A 10,213-nucleotide genomic window follows, 5' to 3' on the forward strand; every position below is an offset into this window, starting at 1 on the left:
GCTGTGCAGATAATTTTTAGTGTCTTGATTTAAATCAAAAATAAGTGGTCGCCATGGGAAAATTCCCAAATATAAAAATACCCAAGTCAGCTGAGTTTTATGGAGATTTTAATTAATATAAATGAAGGAATTAAAGGAAGAGAGAGAAAAAAAGAAAATAGTAGAAAGGGGCCTAGGCCTGAGCCTTAAGGGAGACTAGTCAGTCTTTATCATTCACCACAAGATCGACCCAAGCAAGCTCTAGTCCTTCACTGAAATCAACTCCTGAACTGAGTTCAGAGACCCTCCTCTGAACTCCTGACCTCCTCCAATTCAGCTTCCAAACTGAATTCTTCTTTTAAAGAAATTTTCTCTTATGTCACCTCCCCTAAATTTCACATCTACCAATCACAGTAGACGCTTTTTCCCAGGGACTGCCCAATCTTAGTTCTCACCATTCTTTAGTTCTCACCTTCTCTGATTAGATTATATCTTGAGTACTTCACACCTCTTTTGTTAAGCTTGCCTTTTGTAAGTTGCTTGACCTTTTAGTGATTAATTTGACCTTTATAGGTACTTAGCACCCTTTTGTATTAGACCTAAAAATAGACCACCTAGCTTAGAGTTTTTGCTTCACTTTAAGTAAGAGTTGGGGACTTTCATTGTTCAATCAGGAGTTTACAACTTTATCTTCCCCTAAGGCACTGTCTGAGCAGGGTGGAGTAATTTTAAAAGTTCTCAATACATTCCTGATCAAGTACCTCCATAGTAGAGAAAAAGTTCTCAATACATTCCTGATCAAGTACCTCCATAGTAGAGAATGGGGAATAGCTTAATCAAATCTTCTGAAGTAGAGTCTGAGCAGTTTTAAGATTCATAGGTTGACATCAATCCCAGATGACTTTTCCATCTGGCCATACAACCATTCTGAGAAGCATCTGAGTGTACCCACCACTGTTTCACTCATGAGGCAAGCCAGAGAACCTTTATCAGACATATTCTAAAATCTAAGAAAACTACGGACAGTCAGGAACCTCTAGTTTGAAATCTGGCCACCATGTGGGCCTGCATGACCCTCCCAGAGGCCTCCCTTTCCACATCTGTAAAAAAGTGAGAATACTCAGAGGACTGCTAGAAGGATCAAATGGAAGATGTTTCACATGTCTCAAAAACTCAAAGAGTCACATCAGCTATTATTTCATCAGCCTAATGAGAATCTACATAGCTCATTCCATAATCAATCCAGAGCTGTCCAAACTATTATACACAAGACTAGGGTTTGTAGAACTGCTGCCTTCCTATTGTTTGCCCTACTTTTCAAGTATCAAAACCTTCTAGTGAAATTCTCCTTTATACTAATAATCATCATAAACATTTCTAGAACTCTTACTAGCAGGCACTATATTAAGTGCTTTTCAAAACCCTCGCAACAACCCCAGAGGGAGATGCTATCATTTTCTTCATTGTATAGATGAGGAAACTGAGGCAGGCAATTAGTTATGAAGTGACTTGCCTATGGTCACACGGTTAGCATCTGAGGGTGAATTTGAACTTGGGCCTTCCTGACCCAGGACAGGTACTCTGTTCACTATTATGGTCAACCTATCCTTCCTTAGGAAACATTGAGAATCTGTTCATTTAGAAATCCTACACAAGGAACTTTTCCATAACTTAAAATGACAGGATAATCTTATATGGTCTCTTCCGGAAAGGGACAGCTTTCTTTACTATAAACTTACAGCAATACAAGATCGCTATGTTTTGATTTATATACCTGCATCTCAAACTGCAATTTTAGCTGCTAAACCATCTTTTCTCCAGTCCAGCAAAATTACTTTATGACTGAAAATATTAACTAATGCCCAGAAAAGGAGTTACTGGGACTTCTCTTGCACTGAGGGTTCCCCACCCCAACCAGAGGAGTCGCAAGGACTGCTCAGCCAAGGAGAGCTCTCTTCTCTGACCCAGAAGCCCCTGGACCTTGGACCTCTCTCAGGAAACAAGCTATTACCTCGAGTGAGAATAGAAAGGTGACCAGAGAAGCAATCACTTTCTTTCGAGTGTGTTTATCATGTTAAAGAATCAATTATATTACAGCATAGGAAGAAACTAGGAGAGCTTTAGCTGCCATTTCTGAAGGATCATAAAGGAATGTTGTACACGCTTATTATACGTAAGGCTGTCCTGACACTTCCTGAGATGACACCCAAAGGAACCTGAACAGGAACTAAAAGGCATCCACATGACTAGAATCAGAAAGAACTCCAGCTTCATCTAACCACTTATGTTACTGGTGAGGAAATTGAGGCCTAGAGAGGAAATGAGCTGTCCAAGGTCATAAAAGCAGAAAGACAGCCAAGAGTCACACCCAGGTCCCGATTCCAAATGGGGAATTCTTTCCAAACTGGAAATTATAAGAATTGGCACTCAATAGAACAACAGTATTTATTTTGCTAATTGCCCTAATTCTCCAAAATGATAACATTTGGCTCAATTCCTACTTAAATGCCTAGTGGAGGAAGAAAAAAAAAACCCAACCCCAAGTTACTCTATCATTAGAGCCCTTAGTTGGCACTGCCCTCTTTAGGCAAACAGAACTGACTTCCTCCAGAGTTCAGTCAGTTCCAACATCATCCTCCATCTCTCCCCTCAACACCTTTGCAATCACCATCCCTATGCCTAGCATGCTTTCTCCTTGTTCCCTTCAGAGCTCAACTTAGGGGCCACCTCTTACAAGAAGCCCCAAAAGGTCTTGTCTAAGTGCTCCTATGAGTGTAATATTGTGCCTGGGCTCATGTCTGCTCCCTCCATGGCCTCCTCTAACTTTGGAAGAGGCAGAGGGGAAGGTGCTCTTCAGGATATGATCTGAGGTAGAAACTGGCTCCTTCCTCTGGGAAGCCAAGGATGCTGTCCTTTGGGGTTTTGCCTCCCAAGGGTCTGGGACAGTCTTCCAAAATGCTTGCTGGATGACCTCTGAGGACCCTTCCAGATTTACAGCCAAGATCCCAAGACCTCTCATCTCAAAAAGGGAACCAAAAGAGGGCACCTTGTTTTGTTTTGTTTTAATCAGCAAAGGAGTATCCATCCTTAAAAGCTGCTGGTGATGCCACCAATGCACAGAACACCAGGCCAGGAGGCAAGAAGATGAGTTCATGTAAAACCCAGTGGAATTGCTCATGGGCTATGGGAGGGGGGTGAGAGGAGGGGAGGGGAAAAAACATGAATCATGTACCCATGGAAAAATTTTCCTAATTAATCAATAAAATTTTTTTAATTGAAAAAAAGAACAAGATATGAGTTCAAGCCCAGACTTAGGCTAGCTGTGGGGCCTTGGACCAGTCACTGAACTGTCAGTCTTGGATTCCTCATCTGTAAAATGGGAATAAATGCAACTACCTCCCAGGGTCATTGCGAAGATCAAACAAGATACCATTTGTAAAGTGCCTGATACACAGTAGAGATTAATAAATGCTTGTTTCTTTCCCTTCCAGAATTCTTCATAACCACGTTCTCCCATGAAAATGTAAAATAAAAAGCGTAGACAGCTGAGTGGCTCAGTGGATAAAAAGCCAGGCCTAGAGATGGGAGGCCCTGGGTTCAAATTTGGCCTCAGACACTTCCTAGCTGGGTGACCCAAGGCAAGTCACTTAACTCCAATTGCCTAGTTTTTACCACTCTCCAACCTGGGAACCAAATATTTGGTATTGATTCCAAGATGAAAGAGTTAAAATTAAATTAAAATTTAAAAAAAATTTAATCCTTAGAATCCATACTGTGTCTTGCTTCCAAGGCAATGGGTCTGAGGCCATATTTGAACCCAGGACCTCAGGTCTCTAGGCCTGGGTCTCAAACCACTGAGTTACCCAGCTACCCCCTAAAATCAAATTTCAGAACAAGCACACCCTGAAATCGGCCAGTCAAGGTACACAATAGCAAAGGCAGCACCAGGGTCATTGTTGAATGTGCATCACAACAACTCAACTAGAGAAAGTCCTAAGCTTGCCAAAAAGCTGGGGCCTTGGAGGGTTCTCAGGTAAACTTGGCAGAAACTACTTAACTTTTGTTTCACACTTCTAACTAAAAATGGTTCAAGTGACCTGAAAATAGCTCGCCATTCAAAGAAATGCTTTGATTCCACTCTGCCCAAGCAGAAGCCAGATACAGCTACACATTCACTGCATGTGGCCTGGCCCCCCCTCCCTGTCAGCCCCCAAACACTCAGGGATAAATATAGGCCCCAACCGGTCATGACTAACTTGCTAAATCTGATGGGAAATGTTTGTGTCCCTGAGACTCTTCAAAGCCTTCCCGAATACTGCTGCCCAATCAGGCTGGACAGGGAGGGAGCTTGGAGCACCGCCTGTGAGTATTGGTGGATCAAAAGAGAAAATGCCTTCAGCCAACTCTGTAGAAGAAATAGGTGAAACGCCTAAGCGCAAGGAGCAAGATTAAGGTCACAGACTAGGAAGGCACTCTGCCACTCCAGAGAGGGCCAGAATTGAGGACTGTCCCAAGGAGCCTGGGAAGCCCTCACTGTCCAAAGTCGGGGGCTGCCTCAGTGTCCCCATGCTGGCAACTACATGCCAGCACACAGTCAGGATTTCATCTCACAGCAATCAGTTTTTGGATGGGATTTTCAGCATGTACAAGTGAGGCCTGAATTTCCTCCCTTAAGAGTGGACCACAGGAGAAAACCATTCCAGGCTCATCCCTCCAAACAAACCAGCTCCCCTTGCCCTAGGTGGTGACTGAAAAGCAATGAACATGATTCAGTGCCACCTTTCAAATGTTCTGACTGCTGCCACCTGCAGACCAGACTTTAAGGAGCTGGGAGGGGGAATAATGCTCCTTCCAAATCACTGCAAATTCCAGAAAATCCACTATTACTACTTGGTCAGAGTTGTCCACACTACATGTAGAACACCAAAAAAGGAATATTAAGTGCCCACTATGTGCCAACCACTGCCCTTTCCCCAAATATTATCTTACTTGATCATAAAAAGGTAACAGGAAAAATAAAGAGATGTAAAGGTCAAGATGAGGAAAAATTCTTAGCCAATCAAGAGCTGGAGATCACAAAAAGAAAGTCAACTTCAGTGACATAAAACAAAAAGGTGATAGAGAACATTACAAGATGTAAAATGAGTAACTTTGATTATCTTAAGTTAAAAAAGTTTTGTACAAACAAAAACAATACAACCAAGATCGGAAGGGAAATATCAAACTGAGGAAAATGTTTCTAACAGATTTATTTGATAAAGGTCTTAATTTCTCAGATCTGTCGAGGACTAAGTCCAATGTATAAGAATACAAGTTATTCCCCAATGCAAAAATGGTCATAGGATATGAACAGGCAATTTTCAGATGAAGAAAATGTTCAAAATCCCTCTTGATTAGAGAAATGCAAATTAAAACAGCTGAGGTGCCACCTCACACCTATCAGATTGGCCAATATGGCAGTAAAGAAAGCGATAAATGTTGGAGGGGATGTGGCAAAATTGGGACACATATGCATTGTTGGTGGAGTTGCCAACTGATCCAATCATTCTGGAGGGCAATGTTGCACTATAACCAAAGGGTCATAAAACTGCATACTCTTACCCAATCATACTGCTACTGGGCCAATCCCAAAAAGATCATAAAAAAGGGGAAAGAACCTACTGGCATAAAAATATTTCTAGCAACTCTTTTGGTGGTGGTAAAATTGGACAATGGGGGGGGGTCCCCTCAAGTGGGGAATGGCTGAACACATTGGGGTACAGGATGGCGATGGAGTTCTATTGTGCTGTAAGGAAGGATGAACAGGTGACACTTCCATGGATAGATACAGAAGGCTGTCCACAGGAACTGCAACAGAGCATCGGGGGCACCCCTTTCTGACGTTGGTCTATTTGGGTTTTACTGGGGGGGGGGGTGTCAGTTTCCCATGATTATTCTGGCCACTATGGAGGTGTGTTCTTCAGGATAACATGTATAACTCAGATCAAATAGCTGACCACCTCTGGGAAGAGGAAGGCAGGGAGACAATTTTGGACCTGAAAAGGTCAGAAAACTTTTGTGCCTAATTAATACCCTTAATAAGGAAAATACATCTTTTAAAAAAGAAAAGACTTTTGTACAGCCAGTGAACAGAGCAGAGAAAATGTTGTTGGGGAGAGGCAGCACCAAGCTCTTTGGAGTGCAGAAGCAGGACCCCCCCCCCCCATTCCCCATGGAGGTGATCAAAGGGCAGGAAAAGGCACCCAAGCAGTGCAAATTACAAGTGACCCTTAGAAAATCCTCCAAACCACTGGAACAGGAGAAAATCCAACCCCAACAAAGAGGAGCTCAGAGACCTGAGCTGAGCACTGGAACAAGAGGGACTGGCTGGGGGCCTGCCTCCTGGGGAGTCCCCCCAAGCCCAGCTCCAGGCCCCGGGTGTGGGTTGTGTCCCCCCTCCCCCCATTCCTCCAGAGAACCTAAGGAAAGGAGGGCCTGGGCTCCCTCCACTCTTCCTGGCTCCAAGGCAGAGGTGGTAAGCAAAAGCAAAGGGGTTCAATGACTCTTCTGAGGCCACATTTGAACCCAGGACCCCTGTCCACTGAGTTCCCCTCAAGAAATATTTAATTTGGGGGCAGCTGGGTAGCTCAGTGGATTGAGAGCTAGCCCTAGAGACGGGAGGTCCTAGGTTCAAATCTGGCCTCAGACACTTCCCAGCTGTGTGACCCTGGGCAAGTCACTTGACCCCCATTGCCTAGCCCTTACCACTCTTCTGCCTTGGAGCCAATACACAGTATTGACTCCAAGACGGAAGGTAAGGGTTTAAAAAAAAAAAAAAAGAAATATTTAATTGGCATCTACACAGGCCCTGCTCAAGGAGCTGGGGGCCCTCCCCTCTGCCCCACCCTCAGTCTCCCCAAGGCCTGGCACCCCAACCAGTGCAGAATCCCATCCCTCTGACCTTCCCTGGACTCCCACCACCACCACCCACGCTCCAAGGGCTCAGGGCTGTGGCCCTCACTGCAGCACTCTACCTCAGTCTCCTCATCTGAAAAACGGGGCTAAAAGGGCGCCCCCCCCTTCAGCCCAACGCAGCTCCCTTTGTTGTGCCCTGCTAGGGCTCCAGGTAACCCTGTTGGCAAAGTCACTGCAAGGGGTCGCCATTTCCTGCTCAGGTTTTGTGAAGGAAACTGAGGCAAAGAGGGAAAAGTGCCTGAGACTAGATTCAAGCTCCGCCCCATCAAGCCCCCCTGCTCCCCCGTACCCAGCTAAGCGCGCGCTCCGGGTTTGGGCCGGCTTCAGACAGGGTCACGGGGGCCCAGCGTCCTCCTCTGTGCTGGGAGGCGCCAGGACCCCGGAGTAAGAAGCGGCAGGAGCTGAGAGCGCGGCCCCGACTCTGCGGGGCCCCTGCACAAGGTCCCGTCCAGAACGCCCGAGGCTGGTCTTGTGTCCGCCACCGCTGACCCCCGCCGGACCCCAACCCAGGAGACCCCAGGCACCCGGGCGCGCGGACAAAGCAATAGACGGTGGAGTCACGATCACGGAGTCTCCCGAGGAGGGGGGCGGGTTGCTGGCCACGTGCTGATCCATGGGGTGAATGGGACAGGAGGGTAAACTGAGGCTACAAGGTCACCGGACCAAGGAGCTTCACAAAAGGCCAAGCTTTCCCAGTCCTTATCCTAGGGCCGCGCCCCCTCCATTCTCCTTCCCCCTCGGGCCCCCGCGGCGCGGCGGGCCCCAAGCGCGCATGCGCGGTGGGCCGGTCGCGCCCCCCCGCCGAGCAGGCCCCCACAAGGGGGGAGGGGCGGGCCGCGAGCGGGGAGAGGAAGCACGACGGCGCGTGAGGAGCCCACGCTGGGGCACTTACGGGGCGGCCGCCGCGGCCCGGGGACACCGACCGACCGTTGGGCCCGCGGCTGTTCCTGGTCGTCGGGCGGCGGCGGCGTCGTCTCCTCGGCGTCCTTCGGCCTCCGCCTCCGCCTCCTCCTCCTCCTCCGGCCCGTGCCCGTGCCCGTCCCCGTGTCCGCCGCCTCCGCCGCCCCCGAAGTACCGGGGCCCGACCGTGAGAGACACACAGGGCGCACTCACAACAACATGGCCGCCGCCGCTGCCGCCGCCGCCGCCTCCCGGCCGCGCGCCCGCTGCCGAGGACGCCGACGTGCGCGCCGCCACCGCGCGAGGCACCTTGGGAGTGCCTGGGGCCCGAGCCCCTGGGAACGCGCTCACAGTCGGTCGGGCGCCTGGCGGGTAGGGCGCGCGCACGCAGCGCACCCCACCCTCCCTACCTCCCTGCGGGGGGCCCCCTTGGACGAGGGGAGTGCATCCGCTGCGCGGGCTCCCTCCTCCATCCCACCCATTGGCTGGGGGCGGTGGCGGCTGCGCGCGCACCCTCCGGCCGACTCTACACCGCCCGCCAGGAGGGGAGGGGCCACTTCCGAATCGCCCCTCCCCCACTTCCTGCCGAGCCCCTCATTGTTCTGGCCCCGCGTGGGTCAGCCTTCCCCCCTCTCTACCGTGGCCATGGAAGCCGCCTCCTGGAAGGTTCCCCTGCTTGTCCTCCCCAGCATGCCCCTCTCCAACCCCATCCTCCAGGTGTAAAAGAGGGGGCGGGGCTTAGAGAACCGGAGCTGGGGCACCTCCTGCCTCAATTTACCCCTCTATGCAGTAGGGCCAAGACCAACTCCTTCCTCCCGGGAGTCCACCTCTGAACCAGCCCAGTGCCTGGGGGAGGGTCCCTGCTCGCCTCCATTTCCTCCTTTGCCCGACCTTCCGTTCGATTCTGGGGGGGGCCCCATTCGTGCCCGAACACTGGCCATCCCTTTTCCTGCCCACATCAGAAGCCCCCTTTTCTGCCCCCCTAAGCAGACTGGGGGCATGAGCAGAAGAGCCTGTGGGCCTCTCTCCTCCCACAATGAACCCAGGACACCCTCCCAGGTCCGGCTTGCTGAGCAGGAAAGGAGGGGAGAACCCCCAGGGCCGCAGGGTGCTTGTAGTGGTCACCTGAAATCTGGAACCCCCAGAGGATCCTCCTGAGGGGGAGCTCCCCGATTGGCCCTATCAGAATGAAGGATAGATCTTAAAGGACTTGATGAGCCGCCCAAGCGCAGGCCAAGGGCCCTTTTGGTCCTTCCCCAGACTGGCTGCGCTCCCTGGGCCTCTGCCGCACCCCGGCCCCCCGCTAGGGCTCCTCCCCAAGGGGATTCTGTCCCACACTCCCCTGTCCCTGCAGCCATGCTTCCATGTCCTCTGTAAGTCCCCCAAATTCTGGGGTTCCTTAGAGCACGCTCCGGAGCGGTCCTGATGAAAGCCTTGACTTTTCTGACGTTCCTCGTTCTCTGTTTTTTCCAAGTTCACAGTCTCCAGGGGAGAAGGTTTCTCTAAGATATGGGCCCCTTGCCTGGCTTTCCTGCTTTGGGGGAGACACAGAAAAGGGAGGGGACACTGTGCCCAGGCACTAAGCATTGGCCTCTCCCCACAAATGGCCAGAGAGGGGCTGCTGTTGTTCCTCTCTGACAGATGGGGAAACTGAGGCAGATAGGGCCCCCTGGCTAGGAAGGTGCCTGGGCTGAGAGGACACATACGTGTAGGCGAAGGATGCCCCCCACCTCTCTTTTTATAAACTATTAAGACACAATGTTAACAGAGTGAGTCAGGCTGGGCCTGAGCCCACAGAGCACTGATGTGCTGTCCACCGCCTTACCTGGACCTCAGTTCCCAGGTGGAAGTCCACCCAAGGCAACGACTATTGAAAAGATATTGGGGGGGGGGGGCTGGGTAGCTCCGTGGATGGAGAGCCAGGCCTAGAGATGGGAGGTCCTGGGTTCAAATCTGGCTTCAGAAACTTCCCAGCTGGGTGACCCTGGCCCAGCCCTTCCCACTCTTCTGCCTTGGAGCCAATACACAGTATTGACTCCAAGAGGGCTTAACAACAACAAAAAAAGATGAGGTGGGGAGAGCATCCCCCTCTGGAGCCGCTGGCCTCAGCCAAATGGCCCGGAGCTCCAGGACAAGCCCCTTCTGGGGAGGAGAAGCGCTCGGAGGGGTTTAGAACATTCCCACAGCGCTGGAGACAGAATACGGCGGTCCAGGGGACACCGAGGAGCAAATCCACACTTTAAAGGCACCATCCAAAGAGGAGGGTGGTCTGGGAGGGGCTGATGTTGACATTCCCACCACTGGGCTGGCTACGATGGGAGGACCCAAGCTTGAGCCTGGAGGCTTCATCGGTGGGATTTGGGGGCTCCGAGGCCATCAG

General features: G+C 50.6%; 1 protein-coding gene across 5 annotated transcripts in view; it reads right to left on the reverse strand.

The window, feature by feature from the left end:
* Nucleotides 1-7,965, reverse strand: part of PUM2 (pumilio RNA binding family member 2) — a 70,313-nt gene extending 62,348 nt beyond the window's left edge. For 4 of the 5 annotated variants that reach the window (XM_003339883.4, XM_007477941.3, XM_001369389.5 and 1 more), the window contains exon 1: nt 7,826-7,965. The gene's annotated coding sequence lies outside the window, so the exon portion shown is untranslated. The remainder of the gene's footprint in view (nt 1-7,825) is intronic. The other variant, XM_007477940.3, reaches the window with a different exon arrangement.
* Nucleotides 7,966-10,213: the final 2,248 nt, after the last annotated feature.

The sequence above is a fragment of the Monodelphis domestica genome, chromosome 1 (assembly GCF_027887165.1).
Source record: "Monodelphis domestica isolate mMonDom1 chromosome 1, mMonDom1.pri, whole genome shotgun sequence".
NCBI lineage: Eukaryota > Metazoa > Chordata > Mammalia > Didelphimorphia > Didelphidae > Monodelphis > Monodelphis domestica.